At 45.8% G+C, this 26275-nt stretch overlaps 1 pseudogene; it reads left to right on the top strand.

Moving 5' to 3' along the window:
* Window positions 1–26275, top strand: part of LOC139379221 (ATP-dependent RNA helicase DHX15-like) — a 42629-nt pseudogene that overhangs the window by 814 nt on the left and 15540 nt on the right.

The following is a 26275-nucleotide window of genomic DNA, read 5'->3' as shown; positions in this document are numbered from 1 at the left end:
ACAGTTGATGTTAGTGTAAAGCCTCAGAAGGAATATTTCCACTAACCTGTTCTTCGTGATACGTTCTTTGTTCTCGATTCGAAATAAGTGTATCTTATAATCGTCCAGTTGCAGGTGGTTCACCGAAAACCAGAGAATATTCAGAAAGTTATCAAATCCAAATATATTTTTTTTAGTCGAGTGAGGAGTTCCCTTGCCATCTTAGCCGCAAGACATCTTGCATTTTCCAACATCTTTGCAGGAACTAATCGTTTCTATTTGACGCGGCCGCAAACACTTGTAGAAGTAGATGACAGCAGGTCACACAGTGCGACCAAAACAATGATCTACACACGTGCAAGAGGCATTTCTCACTCGATACAAAACGTGGATTTAATATCATTCCGAATATTCTCTGGTTTTTGGAGAACCACCTGCAACTGGAGACGGACATTTTATAAAATACACTTTTCTTCCAAATCGAGAACGAAGAAGGTCAGCCAAGAACAAGTTAGTTGAAAAATCTCTTCTGAGGCTTTACACTAGCTAAACTGTATTGGAGCATCATATTTCCCTTTACAATTCAGTAGCTATAGGAAATAGTGCATTGCTCAAGAGACATGACATAGGCTACATTGGGGGCAATTCCATTTTAACAGCGTGACTCAGATTTGTCCCTTTTAAAATGTATTTCAAGCAAAAACCAATGATTGCCAAGTTAACAAACCATTTAACTCTGAACAAGGACTACTTTTAACAATTTACACTGAACGTGTTTTTACAAAAAACACATTTGCTTGAAGAACAGTGCAGATGCAAAGTTTGGTAACAAAATGGGAACAAACAGCTCAACCCATCATTCTGTTACCAAACTGCATTTGCACTGTTCTTCAATAAATGTGTTTTTGAACAAATTTGTATGGTTTGCAGTCATTTTTTATTTTTTTTGGCATACATTCTAAAGGAACACATCTGAGTGTCAGCATCACTCTGTTTTCAACATTGGTTTTGTCAAAGAAGGAAATGCAAGACTTGGGTTATTGGGGCCAGACATGCATTGTAGCATGATAAAAAGGAAATAAAGATGTCGCCCATTTGTGAAAGGAAAGTGTTAACCATTTGACTTATGATATTTTAGACTTAATTTCTTCATTAATGTGACCTTTGAATGCTACACTTGATTACGTTCTTCTGTAGCGTGAAAGGGAAATGCGCAGTAACCTTTTCATGTTATTTGAGGAAAAGGACACGTCATAGCCGAACCGCGGTGCACTTTTACCCTCTCGGATCGGAGTTCTATTTCTGTGTTGGCGTAATTCTATTTTGTTCCATACCCCTTACTCTAGCCCTTAGCCCTGCCAACATGTAAGACGTAGGAGACGGGAATGGGGCCTGGCTGATGTAAAAAAGCTTGTCTGACACACTACTAACATGTAACCTCCACCACAGGTGAGACCGTGACAGGGACCGAGACTAGCTGTCGAAGGACAGGGACTTCAAGCACTTTGGCATGGCCCTGAACCCAGCTGTCTGCGGCAGCAGTGCGGGCCTTCTCTCCATCAAGCAGACAGCCATACAGCAGCAGATCAACTCGTTCACCAACCTGGCCCACACGGCATGCTACTATGAGATCCTGAAGAAGAGTCTGCAGCTGCCCATGTGGGAGTACAAGGAGCAATTCAAACAAGTCCTGGCATGCCACTAGAGCTACATTTTCATCAGAGAAACGGGCTCTGGCAAGACCACATAGGTAAGCAGGGAAAGGGGTAGACTCGTGCATGGGGGTACACACACACACACACACACACACACACACACAGTCTTTTATTTAGTTACTTAGTTACTTACTAAGGCTCAATCCTAATACTCTTCAAATAAAATAGAGTTGTAGCCCTCCCCCTCCATTTTGCACGATCCTGCATCCGAAGTGGTGTTCCAATTCAACTCTGAACGTGGGGTAGTTCATTTTCAGCCCTCTAGTTGGCCCTAGACATGCAGACTTCCTATCGAGTGGTTATCAAAACTCCCATAAAGCTTGGCGACCCAAGTTGCTTAAGAAAGATTTCTGCCAAAAATACTAGGATGGAAGCAATTGTAAGTAATTAGAACTTCATAATGAATCATGCAAAAAAAAGTACAGTTAAGAGGAATATGTTAGTTAATGTAGCTAGAGAAAAAAACAATTCTGCATATTTTTGGGTCAAAATGTTAATTTACGAAAGTTGCTATATAAAAGCTGCAATATGTAACTTTTTGGGCGACCTGACCAAATTCACATAGAAATGTGAGTTATAGATCTGTCATTCTCAATGAAAGCAAGTCTTAAGAAGCAGTAGATCACTATTTCTATGCTTCCCGTTAAGTTTTGTTTTTGCATCTTTTACTTTCGGTTTTGTACACCAGCTTCAAACAGCTAAAAATACTATATCTTTGGTTATGGAAAATATATTTCACAGTGGTTTACATGGTACAATGATTCTCTACCAGTGGAGGCTGCTGAGGGGAGGATGGTTCATAATAATGGCTAGAACGGCGCGAATAGAATGCATCAAATACATGGAAAGCATGTATTTGATACCATTCCACTGATTCCGCTCCAGCTATTACTATGAGCCCGTAATCCCCAATTAAGGTGCCTGTGTCTCTACACTATAATTGCTTGTTTTGTCACATAAACTGAAATTAGGCAAACTATTAGAATTTTAGCAACCAGGAAATGGCGAAACGATTTCTACATAGTGCATCTTTAACAAGCCAGCTGATTAGCTAAAATTAGCCAACCAGCTATACATTTATCTTGGCATTTGACATTTGTATAAATTTCAATTTGTGTTGTTTAATGTTTTAGGGACTCCTGAGCAAACCAGGCTGTCATCTTGTGAAACCCAGTGCATGTGAAGAACCTAGCCAGCTAGCTAGCTAAATGTAATGTACAATTCTGTAATCTTGCCTTGCTATTAATAAAACAATATTTCAAATTCAATCCCTTGTCAGTGATCTTTAGTGTAGTAACGTACCGATAAATAAATACACCTGTATTTGGTGCCTAGAAGGCCAGCATCCCCAAGTCGCCCTCTTCACTGTTGATGTTGAGACTGGTGTTTTGCGGGTACTATTTAATGAAGCTGCCAGTTAAGGTCTTGTGAGGTGTATGTTTCTCAAACTAGACACTCTAATGTACTTGTCCTCTTGCACAGTTGCGCACCGGGGCCTTCCACTCCACTTTCTATTCTGGGTAGAGACAGTTTGCGCTGTTCTGTGAACGGAGTAGTACACAGCGTTGTACGAGATCTTCAGTTTCTTGGCAATTTCTCGCATGGAATAGCCTTAATTTCTCAGAACAAGAATAGACTGACGAGTTTCAGAAGAAAGTTCTTTGTTTCTGGCCATTTTGAGCCTGTAATCGAACACACAAATGCTGATGCTCCAAATACTCAATTAGTCTAAAGGCCAGTTTTATTGCTTCTTTAGTCAGGACAACAGTTTTCAGCTGTGCTAACATAATTGCAAAAGGGTTTTCTAATGATCAATTAGTCTTTTAAAATGATAAACTTGGATTAGCTAACACAACGTGCCATTGGAACACAGGAGTGATGGTTGCTGATAATGGGCCTCTGAACGCCTATTTAGATATTCCATAAAAAATCTGCCATTTCCAGCTACGAGAGTCATTTACAACATTAACAATGTCTACACTGTATTTCTGATCAATTTGATGTTATTTTAATGGACCAAAAAAATGTGATTTTCTTTCAAAAACAAGGACATTTCTAAGTGACACCAAACTTTTGAATGGTAGTGTTTATAGGTGTTTGTTTTGGTCTTCGTCCCCATCGTTTTCATGATGTACTTTATTTTGGGTGGAGAAATAAAAAACATATTACTGCGCCTGTCTCCTATCATTATACAGTGTGACACTGACAAAGGCCCTTCTCCCCCGATTGCTCAGTTTGGCCGGGTGGCCAGCTCTAGGAAGAGTCTTGGTGGTTCCAAACTTTTTCCATTAGAGAATGATGGAGGCTACTGTGTTCTTCGGGACCTCAATGCTGCAGATATGTTTTGGTACCCTTCCCCAGATCTGTGCCTCGACACAATCCTGTCTTGGAGCTCTACGGACAATTCCTTCAACCTAATGGCTTGGTTTTTGCTCTGACATGCACTTTCAACTGTGGGACCTTTATATAGACAGGTGTGTGCCTTTTCAAATCGTGTCCACAGCTAAGAAAAGCCAACTGATAACTCAATAATGAGATGCCTGGGTGTCCTCACACTCTCCCACTCTTTATTTACTGCAGACTCATCCTGCCGCTGAAACCCATCTCCTTTCCCCCCCATCTTGATTTGTTGACATGTTAAATGCAGAGTGTGTGTTTTCCCTAACCGTGGCAAAGAGGTTGGTTGCTACTAACGGGAACTCATCCGAGCCCAAGGCTATCCAGCGGAAGGAACAGTTTCTAACTTTAGGTCTCCTCGTGTTTTGAACAGCAAGTAGGGGGATCCCCACCGGGCGTGCACATCAGTAGAGAGCTGTCAGACTCTGTCTAATACAAGCTATCATCGCAGCATCTCTGGAGCTCGCTGTCTATTTTATAGGAGAGGGGGGGCAATCGGGGATGCTGCCATGGGGTTTACAGACAGTAAATGGTAGTTTATTAATGCTTTGCTCTTCAAAACATCTGTGCTATCAAAACGTCTGTGTTTCTTACTCAAAGCTATCGTCAGTATCATTTTGTAAAGTGCTTTTGAATGGTATTGGTTTGGCTCCTGATTTGTGGAAGGTGGGGAAGGTAAAGAGTACAAATGAGGGTGCTTGAATGACCTCTTCCTCTCTCCATCTCCTTTTGTCCCTCTCCCCCCTCCTCAGAAGGTGAAGTTCTTGGGCGGCCCTAAGAAGGCAGTGACCTGTACCCAGCCCATTAGGGAGGAAGCCATGAGCGTGGCCCAGGGGGTGGCAGACGAGATGCACATCATGCTGGGCAAGGAGGTGGGTTACTCAATTAGATTTAAGGACTGCAGCTCGGCCAAGACCTTCCTCAAGTAAGGGCTAGTCTACTGAAGCCCAAAACTGGGGTTGTTCAGTGGGGGCACATCGTAGCAATAACAATTTTCAACGGAAAACCAAAATGAGCATTCTTATTGGAGAAGTTCAGAAAGCACCTCCCTGTCTTGTCTCTCTGTTAGCCAAAAAATTTAATTCTAAATATCCTTAACAAGATAGACCTGGTTAACATAGCAGGACACAGTATTTCAGTTGTTTGATTAAAATGTCCACTTTAAAGACCTCTCCGTTGTGTTTTCTCCCTCGGTGCACGCACATAACAGACGGTATGTTGCTGCGGGAGGCCGTGAACGACCCCCTGCTGGCGCGCTACGGCGTCATCCTGGACGAGGCCCACGAGAGAACATGGGCCACAGACATCCTCATGAACACGGGCCACAGACATCCTCATGAACACGGGCCACACACATCCTCATGAACACGGGCCACACACACCCTCATGAACACGGGCCACACACACCCTCATGAACACGGGCCACACACACCCTCATGAACACGGGCCACACACACCCTCATGAACACGGGCCACACACACCCTCATGAACACGGGCCACACACACCCTCATGAACACGGGCCACACACACCCTCATGAACACGGGCCACACACACCCTCATGAACACGGGCCACACACACCCTCATGAACACGGGCCACACACACCCTCATGAACACGGGCCACACACACCCTCATGAACACGGGCCACACACACCCTCATGAACACGGGCCACACACACCCTCATGAACACGGGCCACACACACCCTCATGAACACGGGCCACACACACCCTCATGAACACGGGCCACACACACCCTCATGAACACGGGCCACAGACACCCTCATGAACACGGGCCACAGACACCCTCATGAACACGGGCCACAGACACCCTCATGAACACGGGCCACAGACACCCTCATGAACACGGGCCACAGACACCCTCATGAACACGGGCCACAGACACCCTCATGAACACGGGCCACAGACACCCTCATGAACACGGGCCACAGACACCCTCATGAACACGGGCCACAGACACCCTCATGAACACGGGCCACAGACACCCTCATGAACACGGGCCACAGACACCCTCATGAACACGGGCCACAGACACCCTCATGAACACGGGCCACAGACACCCTCATGAACACGGGCCACAGACACCCTCATGAACACGGGCCACAGACACCCTCATGAACACGGGCCACAGACACCCTCATGAACACGGGCCACAGACACCCTCATGAACACGGGCCACAGACACCCTCATGAACACGGGCCACAGACACCCTCATGAACACGGGCCACACACACACTCATGAACACGGGCCCCACACACCCTCATGAACACGGGCCACACACACCCTCATGAACACGGGCCACACACACCCTCATGAACACGGGCCACACACACCCTCGTGAACACGGGCCACACACACCCTCGTGAACACGGGCCACACACACCCTCGTGAACACGGGCCACACACACCCTCGTGAACACGGGCCACAGACACCGTCGTGAACACGGGCCACAGACACCGTCGTGAACACGGGCCACAGACACCCTCGTGAACACGGGCCACAGACACCCTCGTGAACACGGGCCACAGACACCCTCGTGAACACGGGCCACAGACACCCTCGTGAACACGGGCCACAGACACCCTCGTGAACACGGGCCACAGACACCCTCGTGAACACGGGCCACAGACACCCTCGTGAACACGGGCCACAGACACCCTCGTGAACACGGGCCACACACATCCTCGTGAACACGGGCCACACACATACTCGTGAACACGGGCCCCACACATCCTCGTGAACACGGGCCCCACACATCCTCGTGAACACGGGCCCCACACATCCTCGTGAACACGGGCCCCACACACCCTCGTGAACACGGGCCACACACACCCTCGTGAACACGGGCCACACACACCCTCGTGAACACGGGCCACACACACCGTCGTGAACACGGGCCACACACACCGTCGTGAACACGGGCCACACACACCGTCGTGAACACGGGCCACAGACACCCTCGTGAACACGGGCCACAGACACCCTCGTGAACACGGTCCACAGACACCCTCGTAAACACGGGCCACAGACACCCTCGTGAACACGGGCCACAGACACCCTCGTGAACACGGGCCACAGACACCCTCGTGAACACGGGCCACAGACACCCTCGTGAACACGGGCCACAGACACCCTCATGAACACGGGCCACAGACACCCTCATGAACACGGGCCACAGACATCCTCATGGGCGTCCTCAAAGAGGTGGGTCCGGCAGAAGTCCGACCTCAAGGTACATGTCAAACCTCCATACCCCCGGGTGCAATGTACTGAGCGGTGTGGGTACAAATGTCCTGAATAGAGCAGACCTGATTTCTAATTGTCAGAGGAACATGTCAGTTCTATGTGGTATTTCTATCTGAACGTTTCGTTAACTTTGTGCCCCACTGAAAGCGATCTGGGCTCTCACGCGCGTGCTTGCTGAATGGAACCCTGGCCTTGCCAACAGTTCCCACTCACCAGTCTACATTCCACATCCTCTCATAGAGTCATACGGTGTTCTTTACTGCGTCTGTCTGTACTGTCTGATCCTACTGGCTTCTCTCCTGCCTTTGCTACATGTTACCATACCAGCGCTTTCCAATGTCCACTTTCCTAGACTCAATTACTATCTTCCACTAGGTACTCCTGCTCTATCCTATACGAGAGTCTGCTTCTCTGCGTGCACATTCCTACTTGCGTGCGTACACACACACTCCCACTCCCCTCTAAAAAAAAATCTTTGGTGGCAGACAGTGTTTGTTTCCCTCCCCATTTTTTCACCTTTTGCTGACAGTCTCTCCACGGGCTGACAGCGGAGTGTCTATTGAGGAAAAGACAAACGGCAGCCATTCAGCTCAGAAATGCACAGCGAGTCCCCTCTGCAGCAGCACCGAGATTGCTCCCCGGGTCAGCCCATTCTGAGGTAATCAGCCAAGGATGGGAGGGGGTTGGGAGTGGGAGGAGACCAGAGGCATGCAGTTTTTTTATAGGCCGAATGTGCCGGACACAATTCTCATAAAGCAGATGGGTAATGACTAGTTGTTGTCAGGAATGGCATCGAAGGTTATACATGAGATAAGGGACTGTTAAATAAGGTCTAGGTTACTGGCAACCATCCTCCTGGCCCGACCCCGCTCACGTCCCCCTGCCCCCCCCTCCCAAATTTGAAGTTTAATTTGCCTTGATTAAGAGCAATTATGTCTCGCAGTGCATAAAGCGAAATGGTGGCGAGACGCTGGGCCGAACTATTTGAGCGAAAATGGAAGAGCAGAGAGGCGTGCCGCCTCCCATCAGAATCCTAATGTGCTTCTGATCTAATTGGCCCTGGGGAGAACATGGTGTGCCCAGACTTATTCGGACGTTGAGCGCCATGATCCTCATGTGTCAGGGGTTCTGTCCTCCTGTGATATATCCACCATCTTGGCTCCTCTCACTTGGCCTGTGTCCAATCTACACCCTCTTTCTGGCTCATGCTGTCTATGATCTGTTCCATGGGTATGACAAAACATGTATTTTTACTGCTCTAATTACGTTGCTAACCAGTTTATAATAGCAATAAGGCCCGAGGAGGTGTGGTATGTGACCAATATACCACAAACTCCCAAGGTGCCTTATTGCTGTTATAAACTGGTTACCAACGTCATTAGAGCAGTACAAACACATGATATATTTATGATATACCATGGCTGTCAGCCAATCAGCATTCAGGGCTCGAACCACCCAGTTTATAATGATCTATTTCATCAGTCACCTGCATCGGCTGTCACTCTGAACAACCCTGTGGTGAGAGTACACCAGACCATACCATTCTCCAACTTCTAAATACCTCTTATCTACTTGTACTTCTACCTGCACTATACTAACGTCACTCTCCCATGCCTGTCTGTCAGCTCTTCCCTCCTGCTCTGAGCTTCTGTTTCTGATTGGCCCTTAGGCACCGATCTAAGATTAAGCTAATCCTTACCTGAACCACTAGGAGCGAACTACAATCTAGAACTCAGATCAGTGTTTAGGGGCGACTTTATCCTATAACCCCATCGGCAGCCATTTTCTCTTCCCAGTCCACGTCTCACTGTCTTCTCTCTTTGTTCCCTCGTCTCGTCTGGTCAGGTCATCGTCATGAGCTGGACGCCGGCAAGTTCAAGGTGTACTTAGACAGCTGTCTGCTGCTGACCAGCCTGAGAGGGACTACCTGGAGGCAGCCATCAGCACGGTCATCCAGATCTCTTCCTCAACAAACGAGGTAGGCCGATTTCACAATTAGTGATGAAAAGTAATAGTGTGTTTCTACTGCTACCTAACGATGTTCCGTACACATTTTGTGTAACTGGAGCATTTAAACGAGGCTGCAATGAAAACGAATGGGAATGTAGCGACTGTGTTGGCATCAAAATCCGGGGTGTTAGCAACGTTGACATGGTACAGCTGCACCATCGAGAGTGTCCTGGCGGGTTGCATCACTGCCTGGTATGGCAACTGCTCAGCCTCCGACCGCAAGGCACTACAGAGGGTAGTGCGTATGGCCCAGTACATCACTGGGGTCAAACTTCCTGCCATCCAGGACCTCTATACCAGGCGGTGTTAGAGGAAGGCCCTAAAAATTGTCAAAGACTCCAGTCACCCCAGTCACAGACTGTTCTCTCTGCTACCGCAGGGCAAGCGGTACCGGAGCGCCAAGTCTAGGTCCAAGAGGCTTCTAAACAGTTTCTACACTCAAGCCATAAAAGTCCTGAGCATCTAATCAAAAGGCTACCCAGACTCTTTGCATTGCCCCCCCCCCCCCCACCTACGCTGCTGCTACTCCCTGTTTATTATCTATGCATAGTCACTTTAATAACTCTACCTACATGTACATATTACCACAAATACCTCAACACTGGTGCCCACATACATTGAATCTGTACCGGTACCCCCTGTATATACCCCCCACATTGACTCTGTACCGGTACCCCCTGTATATAGCCTCCACATTGACTCTGTACCGGTACCCCCTGTATATAGCCTCCACATTGACTCTGTACCGGTACCCCCTGTATATAGCCTCCACATTAACTCTGTACCGGTACCCCCTGTATATAGCCTCCACATTGACTCTGTACCGGTACCCCCTGTATATAGCCTCCACATTGACTCTGTACCGGTACCCCTTGTATATAGCCTCCACATTGACTCTGTACCGGTACCCCCTGTATATAGCCTCCACATTGACTCTGTACCGGTACCCCCTGTATATAGCCTCCACATTGACTCTGTACCGGTACCCCCTGTATATAGCCTCCACATTAACTCTGTACCGGTACCCCCTGTATATAGCCTTCACATTGACTCTGTACCGGTACCCCTTGTATATAGCCTCCACATTGACTCTGTACCGGTACCCCCTGTATATAGCCTCCACATTGACTCTGTACCGGTACCCCCTGTATATAGCCTCCACATTGACTCTGTACCGGTACCCCCTGTATATAGCCTCCACATTGACTCTGTACTAGTACCCCCTGTATATAGCCTCCACATTGACTCTGTACCGGTACCCCTTGTATATAGCCTCCACATTGACTCTGTACCGGTACCCCCTGTATATAGTCTCCACATTGACTCTGTACCGGTACCCCCTGTATATAGCCTCCACATTGACTCTGTACCGGTACCCCCTGTATATAGCCTCCACATTGACTCTGTACCGGTACCCCCTGTATATAGCCTCCACATTGACTCTGTACCGGTACCCCCTGTATATAGCCTCCACATTGACTCTGTACCGGTACCCCTTGTATATAGCCTCCACATTTACTCTGTACCGTAACACCCTGTATATAGCCTCCACATTGACTCTGTACCGGTACCCCCTGTATATAGCCTCCACATTGACTCTGTACCGGTACCCCCTGTATATAGTCTCCACATTGACTCTGTACCGGTACCCCCTGTATATAGCATCCACATTGACTCTGTACCGGTACCCCTTGTATATAGCCTCCACATTGACTCTGTACCGGTACCCCCTGTATATAGCCCCGCTTTTGTTATTTACTGCTGCTGTTTAATTATTTGTTATTCTCTTATCTATTACTTTTATTAGGCATTTTCTTAAAACTGCATTGTTGGTTAAGGGCTTGTAAGTAAGCATTTCACTGTAAGCATTTAAGTAAGTAAGCATTTCACCTGTTGTATTCGGCACGTGACAAATAACATTTGATTTACTGGATCAATAGTATTTGAGAAAATATGAAAAAACACACCCCTCCGACACTGTACGTTACATCGTGGCGTGTCACGACGTACCATACGGCAAGCATTATGCAACTCATTGTGGCCGTACAGCGTCTTCCCATCAGGGGTAGTGCTTCTCTCGCAGATAAAAAAACATACTTAACCAAATACACTTGTAAGAAACCTTAATTATTCATGATTTTCATTTAAATGAGCATTAGTATTAATATTATTATGGCTAATATTAAACACATTTTTCATGAGTTAGGTGCTAATAATAATGTGGTCATCAATAACAAACACTGAATCAATCAATAATGAATTGCATAAGACTTTGATGTGCAGAATCTTAAAAAGAAAACCACTGCGCCAACCTCTGATCTGCATTTAAACAAGCAAACCTGTCACCTGCTGACAGAGCTTTTGTTTTGCCGTGCCAACCGATTCACGAGAGCTCTGTGAATAATACATCGGTGTGTTACAATAACGTATGCCAATAACGTATAACACACATAAGAAATGTAGGATATCTATTCAACTTGTTTGCAAAATACATGCTCTAACGCAAACTGAGACGCAACATTCCTGCGTGCCTCTCTTACTGCTCTTGATTGTGCCCAAGTGAAGAAAATGAACAGGACTCCCTAAAAGACAGCTTGTAACCAAACTGCAATAGTTAGGAACTATGTGGAATGTTTTTGGACCATATGGTTTCCCTGTAAACAAGCGCTGAAAGGAGGCACGACCACCTCCCTCAGGCTCCTCCCTCAGGCTCCTCCCTCAGGCTCCTCCCTGCATTCACCTCCTCGTTAGCAGCCTGCAGCTGTTCACAGGTGTGGAGGCGTCGTTTCTTGGGCTCTCGTTGGGTCTTTCCCTTCCCAGACATTTTCCTGTCATAATTCAATCATTATATTACATTTTTAAAAAGTATGCAACATTTTAAGATAGTTCCCAGGAAATGCAATCACCAATGTGGATATGATTTCTGTGTAATTCAACATGACATTATTGTATATTTCATGGGAAGAGCAGGTGTTCATGTACACACACTGTATATGATGGAGTGAGAGGACAAGAGGTGAGTTGTTGTTACAACTGTGAGATTACTTTTTTTTTTATATTAACATTGTTGCTTTATATAGTAATGTTAAGTATTCATCTTGTGCTGTTGGAAGCTATAATATTAACCCTAATCAATCTCATGCTTTGTTCATTAACATTGTCCTTCATCTCTCACTTTGAACAGAATCACATCCTTCGACTCTGAAAAGAAAGTTCCCTACTTTGTGGAACTCATATATTGAACAATATTTATTTATTAAGACATTATCAATGGTGAGTGTAAAGTGAATTACTTGTGAGTTAACCAATAGTTAATTTTTCGCGTCGTCACTGCGAGTCATCATGACTCTCAAAAGCCGTGACAGCCGCAGTTAACTTTAGCATCTCCCTAAAACCCATATTCATATTTGACACCCACCTTCAAATAGGTATGTAATGAGACATAATATAAACTCTTTATAGTGTTTTATTGACATTTTAGAGGTGATAAAAGCTGTTTCCCCACATGACATATCTGCCCCTTTCACTATTGCTCAGTAGCCTTCACTTGTGCTTTACAATGGTATTAATATTACAGTTGACCTGGAAGTATTACATTTTTTTGGTGCTAAAATTAGGTCAAGTGTACGGAACGTTGATATACGGAATACCGTTGGGTAGCAGTACTATACAAATGCACACAGACACCGTCTCTCACACACACACTCACCCATCTTGTCCCATTGTGTTGTACTCACACATTGCACTCATTGTCACTATTCCAGATTTCCAAAGAGACACACACACACACACACACACACACACCCACGACCAAGACGATCAATGCTTAGATGAATAGATATTTCATGCATGTGGGCTTGCCTTTTTGGAACCTACCAGGTTGGAGGGGAAAAAAGACAGTGACCCAAATTCTGACCTCATGAATCCCTGAAATGAAGTCATTTATTATTTGTTTCGATCCTGCAAATATTGTCCACTGATGTGTAATGGAGGGCGAGGTTCATGCTCAAAATGATTAATTTAACCCATCAGAGTCTAAACCCTGTCTAAGCGAGGGGAGGGGTTCTACTAAGCTATCTGGAATTGTTTTAAGAAAGCTAAATTATCCTTGGTATGACCTATTTGAATAAAAAAAATTATAAAATAAATATTTGATAAACTATTTTGGGCCTGCAATTAACCCATACAAACGCATTAAATAACAGATTCACTACATGGAACAGATAGTCCCCAAAATATATCAAAAAACAAAGTTTGTTCTGAAGTGTCCATCCTATATCTATATAAGAAAGATCAGGATTTTTGTATTTTAAAACATGTATTTAACCCCATATTTTTTGGCATTAAACATATATACTTCTATAAATACCTTCAGACGATTCGTGTGAGACCTGTGGGCGTCCTTGAGCAAAACATCCGACATGTACAGTACCAGTCAAAAGTTTGGACACACCTACTCATTCAAGGGTTTTCTACATTGTAAAATAATAATGAAGACATCAAAACTATGAAATAACACATAAAAGTGTTAAACAAATCCAAATATATTTTATATATTTGAGATTCTTCAAAGTAGCCACCCTTTGCCTTGATGACAGCTTTGCACACTCTTGGCATTCTCTCAACCAGCTTCATGAGGAAGCCACCTGGAATTCACTTCAATTAACAAGGTGTACCTTGTTAATTGAAAGAATCTCAAATATAAAATCTATTTTGATTTGTTTAACACATTGGTTGGTTACTAAATGATTCCATATGTTATTTCATAGTTTTTATGTCTTCACTATTATTCTACAATGTAGAAAATAGTACAAATAAATGAGGAATGAGTAGGTGTGTCCAAACTTTTTACGGGTACTGTAAATGTTCGTGAGTCTCACTTTTGCACAGAGGGGTATTAGTGTGTAGCCCAAACGGTTTGGACACTACAGACAGAATTTGGCAGATCAACTTTACTTGTGGAGGTCGTAGAGCACAACGGAGAACACCTTTGTGTTCGTCTCATCTTTCCACAAACAATAGTTTGTAGGCCAAACCGTTCAGACACGACAGGTGATAAGACCGGTATTTGGGATGTCTACTGATCTGACAAGCTCCGCTCTAGCTGGCACCTTTCACTGCAGACGCGGAAGTGCGACATCGACAGATGCGGTGTATTGAGACGTATACAATGCAAAAGATCTCGCTCGCTTAATCTGAATGATATAGATTTTTGTATTATGCTAATTAGAATACGCGGAGGCACGGACATCAACCTTAGGTTAATCACAGCTGGGCGGCACACTTCTGCCTGCCTTCCCCCAGAAACGTCTGTCGGCCTCAGATCATGAGTGGGAGAGGCAGCCGGTCTCCTGACTCAGCACTGCTGCAGCGCCACACTACTATTCTCACCATTCTCTCCCTATGTAATGTAACAGTTTGTGTAGTTTACGGTTGTGCCATGGGAACTATGAACGCAACCCCAGACTGAGTTTAAGACCGAGCTTGACTGTTAATGTGCCTGGAGCTTTTCATTTTGAATGTATGGATTTTGGTCCAGATTGTTTTATTTCATAGGGTCATTGCGCTTCTCCCTCGCGTTAGAGCCGAGTCGCCATGCAGAATAGCCATCTTCAAAATCAGATCCGTCAAACACCCACCCAATTAGCCTATTCTAACGGTGGTCATTCAGCGGCCGGTTGGGACAGCGCTACTGAGCACTTACATCTGTTTTCATTCGCTGATGCCCGGCTGGTTCGGGAAGGGATGAAGTCCCAGAGGAGCATTGTATTTGAAGTGGTCTCCTTCCAGTCACTGACGGCCAGGGAACAACGTTCACCTCTTTTATGTGCTGAGGAGATGAGAAGCTTGTGTTAAACATTGTTTGGAGGTGGACGTCTTTTGATGAGCATGCCCCTCCCTTCTCACCTCCCAGTTCGATAATTCTGAATGTCAAGCTGCCGAGGCAAAACAGTACAGTCAGAGAACACTTCCTGGGCGACTTCATTAACACTCCTAATTGGTTTAAAGAAGTTAATGTGAGGTTGGTCTGGAGGAGATGAGCGTACAAAGGAGCGTATCTTAACCTCTCTAGTGTCCCCGCAACTTTGAATGTCGACTAATGATCGGGGACGCAGATCTGCTGCGAAGCGCGGCCCATTTTTATATGGCTTTGAGATGAAGCCGTTTTTAATTCATGACAAATGAAAAGCAAGGGGGTGGGATTCTTTCCCTCCCTCCCTCAAGTATTTGGGGGATATTTTCCTGCCACAAACCATTAAAAACAAACAGACACAAACTCCCCATAAAAGAGAGGCAAGGCTTATCACCGCTGCCTCGCCCTGATAAGCCTTACCATTTAAGCTGCCCTTCAGCGGTTCACTTCAAAACGTAAAGATACGCCCAGGCCTCAGCTAATTAAGTGGACCGAGGCGAGTGCCTCATTGCATCTGGTTAGGTGCCTGGCACCCAACCGCATCACTCCTGGGGTCGCGGGGACCGGCTGGTGGACAGGTTCCCCCCATTGGCCGCCTGCCCCTCTGTGCACGTGCTCCATTTCCCTTCAGACGCAGGCGCACCAGCTCACCTTGGCAACAACGTCCATTTTTCATGACAGCTGCTGTATCCAGAGGGTTGATGGTCTATTAATAGCCAGGCTAATTTTATCAATCAATTCATATTTACTATTTTCCACTCGTTGATTATGAGGTACATAGCCATCGGTGGAATGGATTTGACATGTGCACTGAGTGAACACAGCAGGAAAAATATTGGTCTGGGAACACATTACTGTCTGCAAACACACACAGAGGTTGCCATTGTTTTTGTGTTGTATTCAACTAAGGCAAAGCCTTGCCAATTCTTACCCTGAGTAAAGTAAATACCACGTCAAGAGGAAACGCTCCGGGACAAATGAGGGCAGTCGTTCTGCTGGGGAGCTGTAGGTTGCAGTCGGTGTCACATTGTGCCCTTGACATGACCGTATCAAAAATGGTTCCCTTCATTTCAGAATAGGCCAAGCCAAAACCCCTTTCTGTCCCAACCCCCTTCGCACTCCAATAAAACATGATTTTAAGCTGTAAGTCACGTGTCTGGGTTTTTGCTCCTTCCTTGATTGATTGAATTAAGGTCACTCATTAGTAAAGTGTTCTCCTCTTGGTCTTAAATTGAAAGGAAAAACCAAAAACTCACAGACACTCAGCCCTCCATGGAATGAGTTTGAGTGTACATGTATGTGTCACGTGACACTCCCAGCCAATCTATCGAAGGAGCTGCATTGCTCACTTGGGCCTGAAGGTGGTGCAACAACATAGGCTGTGGCCTTTTACACGTTGGCTTAGGCTACTTGTTTAAGTAGGACATAAACATGGACTTAATCAGGCAGCGGTTATCGCTTCAGTACATTTTCTGGTCTTGTCATAGCTAACATTGTCCAATGTCTGGAGATGGAAAAAAGTCAAGCGTGGTCATTTAGTGTAGGGATTCCAGGAATTCGAGACTATTATCAGGCTAGAATGTAGACTAGTCACTTAGGGGTCCCGTGGACATGGTTGATAGCAATGTAATTGTCTTAAATATACATGGGCCGTTTACCGAGTTGATATGTAGCATTTGCAAATGTCACATTATGGTAGTCCGTTATGTTCAGGCTGGCTAGTTCAGTCGGAGACCTAGCCTTGTCTACTGTCATGTTTTCATATTTCCCTGGCTGCTCAGGTCCTCCTCTCCTCTGTCTGAGAGCCCACTGGCTCTATAATGTTCAGCTCCACTAAACTGATCTGCCATGATTTGCCTCTGGTTTATGCATCAGTGCAGCATCCTCATTTCACATTTCTCCTACAATATTGCAGTATGGAATAATGAAGTGTGTGTGTGTGTGTGTGTGTGTGTGTGTGTGTGTGTGTGTGTGTGTGTGTGTGTGTGTGTGTGTGTGTGTGTGTGTGTGTGTGTGTTTTCCTGATTGCTGCATTTGACAACGGAGCCATGGGGAGCTCACCCAAGCACGCGGCAGTCCAGGTTTAATTTCCTCAGTCAGATGGAGTGATAGGCAGAACAAATGTACTGTGGCGGGAACCACCATCTCCCTGGCCCTTTCTCCTTTCTACCCCTCCCCTCCTCTACTCTACTCTTCAGACGTTCTTCTCCCCATTCTCTCCTGGTGTTATTCAGACCAAGCCCCAGGTGACTGACTGTGCGCCCAATCGCTGCTGCTCGGCAGCCTTCCATCACCTGCCTGCCCCTTTTGAATGGTTCCGCTTCATCTTTCAGGAAATCGACGACCTGGGACCCGATGTGGGGGACATCAAAATCATCCCGCTGTACTCGACGCTGCTGCCCCAGCATCAGCAGAGGTTCTTTGAGCTGCCCCCACCCACACAAGCCCAACAGAGCTATTGGGAGGAAGGTAAATGCCGCCACTGCTCAAATCACTCCTCAGAAGCACAGAGCATCCCAGCAACTCAATAGCTCCCTTTCAGAGAAGGGGAGAGTGAGAGTTAGAAAGCAAGAGGGCTAAAGAAAGCGAGAAATGGAGAGATGCAGAGAGACTTGACAGGGTATGGAGAGGGTTGGGGGGTGGGTATGGAGAGGTTTGGGGGGTGGATATGGAGAGGGTTGGGGGTGGATATGGAGAGGGTTGGGGGGTGGATATGGAGAGGGTTGGGGGGTGGATATGGAGAGGGTTGGGGGGTGGATATGAAGAGGGTTGAGGGGTGGATATGGAGAGGGTTGGGGGGTGGATATGGAGAGGTTTGGGAGGAGTGGATGGATATGGAGAGGGTTGGGGGGGGTTAGAAAAAGTTGTTTTCGCAGCTTTGGTGCAGGACTGACTCACACACCATATGGTGCTTTTGTCAGCATACGATTCCCTGCTCTAAATTATAACTGGTGTGGATATTACTCATGCCCTTCGCGCGTAAGGCACCGGCACCACTGTCTTTTCACCTCTTCCCCTCTATTGGTTGGCACAGCCTCTCTCGCGCTTAGTCATCTGGTCTTCTCAGTGCCAGCATGCTCTACCAGAGGAGGGGGGGGGGGGGGGGGGGGGGGACATTGATCAGCTACAATAGATGGGTTAGCGGACAACGTCATGAAAACGATGTGTATCCTTTACTTGTTGTTGTGATTCTGGATGGCCAGATAGCTAGCTAGCAATAATGACAAGAAGCTGCCATGTGGGGAATCATAGGTGACTTGTTTCAGCTAGTTTTTCAAAATCTTCTTCATACCATGTCTGTTTTGAGATGTTTTGACCATCATGTCTATGCTAATATGGCAAAAATATTTACCAATTTACAGTCGGAAGTGTACATACACCTTAGCCAAATACATTTAAACTCAGTTTTTCACAATTCCTGACATTTAATCCTAGTAAAATTCCCTGTCTTAGGTCAGTTAGGATCACCACTTTATTGTAAGAATGTGAAAGAATGAGAGAGAATTATTTATTCCAGCTTTTATTTATTTTATCACATTCCCAGTGGGTCAGAAGTTTACTTACACTCAATTAGTATTTGGTAGCATTGCCTTTAAATTGTTTAACTTGGGTCAAACGTTTCGGATAGCCTTCCACAACCTTCCCACAATAACTCCTGACAAAGCTGGTGTAACAAAGTCAGGTTTGTTCTAACCGACTTGCCAAAACTATAGCTTGTTAACAAGAAATTTGTGGAGTGGTTGAAAAACAAGTTTTAATGACTGCAACCTAAGTGTATGTAAACTTCTGACTTCAACTGTATTTGTTTTCAATAAACATTTAGAGACTAAATATAGTTGACATGTCAACAATGTAAGCCAGCGTTTCCCAACTCCGGTCAGCTAGTATCCCCAACAGAACACATTTTTGTTGTAGCCACGGAGAAAAAAAACATGATTAAACTTGTCAAGGGCCTGATGATTAGTTGACAAGGTGAATCAGGTGTGCTTACCTGGTGCCACAATAAAAATATTTACTGTTGGGGGTACTTGAGGACCGGAGTTGGGAAACACTGATTTAAGCCAACCTGGTCGGTTCTGCTCCGTAGTTGCACAAGCGTCGGTTTTATTGCTAAACAACCAACCTGTCTATAGAATGTGTGAACATTCCTCTCCTCTTGTTCCCTTGTCCTGAACTGGTCCCACACAGCAATGTAGTGTTTCTGTTATTAATGCGGACCGCAAACGCGTCCAGCGTTTTGTTTATAGCTCGGCGTTCAAACAGGCGCACTATAATCACAGCAGTGGAACCACCTGGATGGCCACGGCGTTGGCAAGGAATCTGACGGAATATCAAAACCCCGTCACACCGCCAGTAAATTTGCAAACATTTGCCTCAACATCTGACAGGGATTTGATGAATGACTCATCGTGTGCTGCCTCTATGGAGCCCAGAAAGATTATTGATGACTTATTTGGAATAATGAAGTCACAGGCCGAGAGTTTTTTATTTTTATATATATATATTTTTTCACAATGTTTAATGCCTAGTCAAGCCAGGCTGCTGCCTCACCCTTCTTTTTACCACTGTGGTTTGATCCACAGCGTTTTGACAGGCCCCTCTTTTCTTGTGCTACGTGACAAGGCGGGTGAACTGCTCACTCCGGCCTCCCTCGCTCCACCTCCCTCCCTCCCTCTCTCTCCCAGTCTGGCAGCATTTCATCTCTCTCCTCCAACGCTGTGTGTGGTGTGTGAGTGAGTGTTTAAAGGAGGCTCAACATTCTCAACAGTTTGATTAGCCTAAGCCGGGCCGGGGATCTTTTCCAAAGTTCAAACATGATCCCCATGTTTGCTCTCGCTGTTCAAAGGGATGTTGACATGAAAGAGGGGCACGGGTATCACAGGGAGCTGTTTGGACACCGCCTGGTCCCAGCAGATGTCACCTCCACATCTTGATAGATTGTGACAGGGTGTTTTGCGTGGTTGAGAGGACCGGTAAGCGGCTATAAATTTGCATCCAACAATTCTCTGAAGTCCTAACACTGGACCTCTCCCCAATGTGCTAGCTCTCTCCTATCTGGTGATTGCAGACTGTGTCTGAATGGCATGCTACCTCTCACGTAGCCTGTTTTTCTTGTCCGTCTGCCTGGCCTGAAAAGAGAAGGGAAAGGGGGATACCTAGTCAGTTGTACAACTGAATGCATTCAACTGAAATGTGTCTTTTGCATTTAACCCAGTTGTCTCAGGAGGTGAGCTTGAGGTGTCGGTGTCTCAACCCTACATTACAAACAGGGAGTTGAGGCTAGAATGACCCTGTTGGTCACAACAATCATTAAACCCCATATGACTTGCCTTCACTCAATGGCCAGGTTCATGAATACCATCAATTCTGGTCCCTCGCTAAGCTCGATTGGCCAAGGGTCTTGAACATAGCAGTGAGCCGCTGATGTGGCCGGGCCCAAATTGTTCGAGGTGCCCTCCATTTCTACCAATCAGAGGAATGCTTTATTTGTCAACAGGCAGCTCCTCCCAGAGGGTTGGCGTGAAATATGGCCTGTGTTAGCCACAGTGCTCACCCCCTGCAGGTTAATAACCCAGAAATAATGTGCAGAGATGATGCTCTAATGATATCTCTGATGAAAAGTCTGGAAAGCTCTATACAGCCGGCAGACAGACAGGAAGGAGCCGGGCCTGCGCTCAGCTGTGTAACGGGTCCCAGCCTCCAGACACATTCTGAATCAATGCAGTCAATGAGAGGCCCTCCTATATGGTTATGACGTGTGAGGAGGCAGGCTAGCTACTCTGGCAGCTGCTAGGACATTGACTGAATCCTGACATACAGGTTATTGCCTGGGAATCGCCAGGGACCTCACGATATGTATTGCGATTCTCATGATTCTATATGTATAGAATATAGGATTCGATACTGTGATTTTATTGTGATAATGTTCCAAACATATTGATCACCATGTCTGCTGCAGAGAGGCGAGAGAGAATGAGAACATTTGCTTTGATCAATCATGGAAATAAAAAAAAAAGTGCTGAAAACATGTTGGCTCTGCTATTTAAAAAGATGGAAAACAAGCTATAGGATGACAAATACCTGCATTTTAGCATCGGGTATATCCGACTGGCGCATGCTAACGCTACCTAGCAAAAACAAATGTTTTACTTGGAGTCAAAGTATTGATATAATATTGGGTCCAAAAATAATATTGCCCCCATCACTAAGACTCACCCCATTGAACCTTTCCCAGCTCCCTTTGAACAGGACATGAGCTGCTCCTTGCCAACCGTTCCTCTTGGGGTAAATGTTGGCAGACATTTTCTGAGCGATGGCCCAAGCTGCCTGTATCTGCTAGGCTAGCCGTCTTTGTTCCAGAAACACCTACGGGACACTGAGTGTGGCTGAGCATTCTTAATGTCTTGAACACTTTGCCAAGCAATTGGCTTTGGTCTTCAGCGTTTCCATTTGTACATTTGTAATAGGTGATTGATTCTCTTAGTTCAAAGAGATCCACTCAAACATATTATTGGATGACACCTCTAGTGTTCACTCAGATCAAGATGTACATCCCTCCTGAGGGGGAGGTGTAAACAAATCAATTAGGTCCAGGACGTTACCAGTACCGCGATACAAGCTATAGCACACAATATTTTACATACAGTAGGTTTTCAAAGGAACAAAGAGTTTGGTCTGCTTCGTGTTTTCATTTTTGCCATGGAAAAAAATATATACTGCGATACTGGTGTCGTCCCGGCCCTATAATCAAAGCGACCATTGGCTTGAGCAGGCTGCCTGTTGACAGGTTTGAAATGGGCCGTCTTTGACTGCTGCCTCGCTCCTCAGCGTGAATACAAAACAGAATGGTTCTACATCTGACGGCAGAATTACACAAGGCCAAGGGCTGAGCAGAAATAAAACTCCCAATGCATTAATAACTAAAAAACAGTCAGGTATTTTCTGGCTGGAGAGAAATCCACACTTAAAAAGGTAGGATTTTAAAAAGCCTTTGAGGCTCACAGCTTTAGACAGCCAATAGAAACCGAGCTATGAATCTGTTCTGGACATGTATCGATGGATGACGACTCACAGAGAAGTGTTTTGATCAAGAGATGTGAATTTTGTGTGTGTGAATTTTGCATATTTTTCCCAAGGAAAAATACTATCACTTTTGTGATCACTTTTGTTAGAGAAAAGGGATACTATTTTTTTGTCCTTTGGAGAAAGTTTTTCACGCCTATCCTTCCTTTGCAAGGAAGTGTGTCTGTTCAACGCTTTTGCAGATATAATACAAATACCTACTTTCATTTGAATTTTTCCTGTGCTTGCAGTTGTATTGGTCTTGCTTTTCTATATATGTAAGGGACAGTGACAAGGCAGTTTTATTAACACCCCTTTACATTATGCTGAGACATTGGAGTGGAAGTTCCCACTACAGTAGGATTCAGACTGTCCGACAGTGTCATGGTGCACAACATACTCCGATGCTTTCTGGGGCCAATCAGGCTCCGCCGTTACATAACGAGAACCCCCCCCCCCCGCGGCGGTCAAGGCTCGCATGAGAGCAGCTGCAGATCTGTCTTCCTCCCTCTCCCCCGTTTGTATAAACGCTGACAGAGACCCATAGGGTGATATGACTCATTTTATTATTTTGGTTGCTCTGATTCAGCTGTCATTTCTCATAGACAGCCTTGCTACAGGGGATAATTGTAATAGAAAAAGATATGGGACTGGGAGACGCGCGACTCCACAGCAGCTTCGCGGCTCATGTCGCTCCCACAACCCAAACAGCTTTTAATTTCAGTTTTTTTTCCCTCTCTCATCCCTTATGCAGTATTTGTCTAGGCCCTATTACATTTGAGAAAGAATGAATGTTGCAGCCGGCCATGATGCTTTGATCGACCGACGCACCTTTCTGACAGCTGAGAAGTGGCTTTTTTTCTTCTTCTCAGCTCTGTATTACTATGTGCTGCCTCTGGTGAATCTCTCTTAAAGACATGCTCTGATACTTTGGCAACTAAGAAAGTTTTTTTTTTAAACCTCCCACCTCCCACAATGTGTCAATGTGTAGTTCATACATGTTTAATCTATGAGCAGAAGTGCCTAAATTAGCCACGAAATCCCTAGTTTGAAAGCGACTGTTTTCCTGAAGCTGTGCCGGGCCATTTTCCTGACATTTCCCCCGACGTGGGCCAGCCCCTTAGCAATTAGAGTTCTAGCCAATGAGCTTCAGCCCCTCGCATTTGAGTGACAGCTAGCAAGAGGCCTGCCCAGTGTTATCCAATGAGGTTGCAGGGCAGGGCGAGAGAGAGAGAGAGTGAGAGAGACCAAGAGAACGTGGTGCACACATCTGCACATTATGTGACGCGGTACAGGGACCACTTTTGGCTTGTGAGTGCTACTTTCAGAGCTACTGGCAAACCCAAAATTATACTCGGAAATGGTGATTCATAGAAAAAGATGTAGGAAACAAGTCTCCTCCTTGTCTTTGAGGCAGTTGAAAACAAACCCTCTGCTCGCATCACCCGCTCTAGTTTAGAGCCTCATTTGTCGTGACTCATTTTATTGTGACTCAAAACATAATTGCAGCAATCCTCCAAGCTTATTAATTTTAATGCAACTTAACTCCTATTTCGAGGTGGGTTTGGAGCACTCCTCTGTCAGGGATTTTAATTTGGTGGGCGCTCTCGCGCTGACACACGATGCCTGCACCTTGGGGCGCATGAATCATCCGCGTGTTTTGCTTTGTTTGTCGAAGTCGACAGGCACTGTTTCTCACAAGCGAAGCAGAATTGAATTTCCTTTCATTTTTTTTCACCTAAAACAAATTCCTCCAGTCTTGTCAAACTATCATCACGGAGGATGAACGCACACAGTGATTCTGAAAGGACTGCACTTTAAATGCAGACCACCTGCTGGAAAAGGAACTATTACATAAATGATTTGTTCTAATTTCGAAGACCTGTGGGAAGGGCTTTTTAGAAGAGAGAGGATGACATCTCGTGGAGACGGGTAGCATGCTGCGAGTCGACAGCGGCACCCCCTCAAAAACGGGCAGCGCTAATGCATGCGGAAGGGACACTCCGCGGCGAGGCAGCCTGCCGCAGTTTGCAGACGCCTCATTCGACTTGATTGCAGCAACTGTTACGGTACTCTCCTGTTGGATCTATTAAACAGTGAGCCTGTGATAGACCACAGCTGTATCTGCAGGACTTAATTCATTCGGATGTTGCAGCTTGCTCGTTACGGAAGTGTAGTGTCTAGTGAGTGTTGAGCAGTGCTTCAAGTCACCTATCCACTAAAGGATGTATAGGGCCACAAATGATCCTTCTTCCTTTTATTAAAACATGTTTTTGCTCTCTCCATCTCATAAGATACTGTATGAGTGAATAGTGCCATTACATTGCAGGGCCTCAACCCATGTTACACTCTCTCTTCCACAACCCCTCCCCTAACGACTGACTACACCCAGCTGTGCTCATTTCCGCAGGACGTGGTGTCGACAAACATCACAGAGACTTCCCTGACCATCGACGGCATGGTGTTTGTTATTGATCTCGGATTTGCCCCCCCCCCCCCCTCTCCATCCACCCTCCCCAGCCTAATCTCCTCCGATCGTCTGCCTCTGTTGCCTGAAAATCCCCAGATAAACAGAGCAGCGCTGCACCTGACAGCGGCAGAGATAGAGAAGCCAGTTATTAATTCCGCTGACATTTCTCCAGCACGGAGCCAAGTCATACATGTGGCTCAATCAGAGTTGATATATGCACCCGGCGGATTGTGTGTGTGTGTGCACGTGTTTGTGCGTGTGTGATTTGGGAATGTGTGTTTGTGTGTGAAACTCAAATCCCCCTGTGTCCTGCACACAAACCCTGGTCTATTTCTCCACCTTGATGCTCCCTATGCCGCATCCCGTTTCTAGATGTTAGTGTACCTGTGTTTTGGGTTGCAAAAAGATTCCCTGGTTTTCCCCAAAATCCCTGTTGGAGAATTCCTCGAATCAGGAGGGAATAAGCAGAAAATCCGGAATTATCCAACCAGGATTTCTGTTAAACCAGGGAACTTTTTAAAAGTTCCCAGATTTCTGCTACCCTCCCTACCTGTGTTTGTTTATGAAAGAGTGATTTGAATCCAGTCTATGCCGCACCTGTCTGCCTTGCTGTTTCTGCCAGGTGTATAATCCTCATATCGGAGTGGAGTCCCTCCTGGTGACGGCCATCAGCAAAGCATCGGCCCAACACAGAGAAGGCCTACAAGACTGAGATGCAGGTTCGTCGTGGCACGGCCAGAAGAATCACATTGTTCCCAGATGAATTGATGTCTACAACCGATTGATTCTTCAAAGCTTAGGGCATAGGAATGCTAATATCCGGTGGTTTAGCCATACCTACATCATACATTATTTCCAGAGTTTTAATTTATCGCTGACTCACATCCGTGATTCATATAAGCGTAGTGCACTTGTACCTCTAGGCTATACAGAGAAAAAGTCTATGTACATAGACATATCTCCATTCCCAGTTATCCAGTATTTCCACCCAGAACTAAAAGTCGCCTTTTTCTTTTTTCAGCCCTTTTCACTCTGAGAACTGGTTTCCCCACCAATCACCCACAGCCTTTTTTAATAACCTGCGCCAGTGACAAGGATCCCCCCCCCCCCCCCTGTGACAAATGAACACGTGAAAGACCCAGTCCTCCACTTTAACAGGGTAATTCTTTCACGTCACACCGACTGGCAGAGGGATTTGAAAACAAGTTAAATAGCCCTTCAAAACAGCCCCAGACTTCCATTTTCTGTTCATTTTGACGTACGAGATAATCGGCACCCTGACTAATTCGTTTTGATTTGAACCCCTCCCCTCCGGTTTCCCCGCTTCTTACTCTATGACAGGACAAAACGTATCCAGATATTTTGAGGTCCAACCTGGATTCGGTCGTGCTGCAGCTCAAGAAGCTAGGTACCGACGACTTGGTACATTTCAACTTTATGGACCCACCAGGTAAGAG

This window comes from Oncorhynchus clarkii, chromosome 21, assembly GCF_045791955.1.
Source record: "Oncorhynchus clarkii lewisi isolate Uvic-CL-2024 chromosome 21, UVic_Ocla_1.0, whole genome shotgun sequence".
Lineage (NCBI taxonomy): Eukaryota > Metazoa > Chordata > Actinopteri > Salmoniformes > Salmonidae > Oncorhynchus > Oncorhynchus clarkii.
The sequence above is the reverse complement of the archived record's forward strand: the minus strand, read 5'-3'. Positions and strand labels throughout refer to the sequence as shown.